The following is a 1,221-nucleotide window of genomic DNA, read 5'->3' as shown; positions in this document are numbered from 1 at the left end:
CCCGGGCCGCCCGGTCCCCGCCCCCGCCCCGCCAGCGGGCCCACGTGACCCTGGAAACCATGGCAACCCCGTCGACAGGCGCCTGGCTCTGCTGCTCCGACGGCCGCGGGGCAGAGGCCTTTGGAGGCTCAGGGGAGGCTGGGGCGCGCAGCCCACACGTGCACCGGGCTGGGGGTTGTCATTCGACGCTTCCCCCGTGTTCCCCAGAGCCACGTTTCCCTGTACGCCTGGCGGTGCACCCCAGAGCCGACTGTACACGCACCCCACCCAAATTCCCTCACTGCATCCTCTGTGAACCCACAGAGAGGAACTTCTAGATGAGGCACCCTTAAAGTCCCCGCCGGGTACATTTTGTTCACCCTAATAGGATCCAGTTGCACTGATAAGTGTTGGTATACCTTTTATTTAAATTCATATAATTGCAGCGGTTCTCTTTGAGACAACCCATCCTTCAAACTGCTATCTTTCTCACTTTTTCCTTTTACCTCTTCTAATCCAATTTTCCTCTGTCTGTCCTCTTTGCTTTTTCCTTCACTTGGCACTTCCATTTTATGTTCAGTGCACTTGCTAATATGTACTGAGACAAATGCAAAGTTTTTTGGGAGACCCTCAGCATCAGCAAGGATGGGTGCATGAGGTTTTCATCCTTTCTCCATAACTACTCAATGTGTTTGCTGAGCAAATAATTTGCAAAACTAGACTCTATGAAAAAGAATGTGGCATCAGGATAAGAGGAAGATTCATTAACAAAGCTGTGTTATGCAGATGACACAAGTTGGCTTGCTGAAAGTGAAAAATATATGAAATGCTTATTACAGAAGATCAAGGAGTACAGCCTTGGTTATAGGTCACAACCTGAACTCAAGAAAATAAAGGTCCTCACCACAGGACCAGCAGTCAACATTATGATAGATGCAGAAAGGATAGAAGCTGTCAATGATTTCATCTTGCTTGGATCGACAATCAACACCCTTGGTAACAACAGTCAGGAAATATGTTGTGTCGGGCAAGTCCACGGTCAGAGACCTCTCCAGAATGCTGAGGAGCAGTTATGTCAATTTGAAGACTAAGATGCACCTGATTCAGGCCATGGTCCAGTCTTGTCTTTTTTTAAAATTTTTATTTTAAGTTATTTTCATTTTATTTGATGACATATTTATTCTCAAGCCATACATAAGTTTTTGTTTCTTCAGTTTCTTCTAGGAGATCTTTTTCTTCTGG

Source organism: Elephantulus edwardii, unplaced genomic scaffold (assembly GCF_000299155.1).
Source record: "Elephantulus edwardii isolate Elephantulus edwardi_28Jun2011 unplaced genomic scaffold, EleEdw1.0 scaffold00022, whole genome shotgun sequence".
NCBI lineage: Eukaryota > Metazoa > Chordata > Mammalia > Macroscelidea > Macroscelididae > Elephantulus > Elephantulus edwardii.
The sequence above is the reverse complement of the archived record's forward strand: the minus strand, read 5'-3'. Positions refer to the sequence as shown.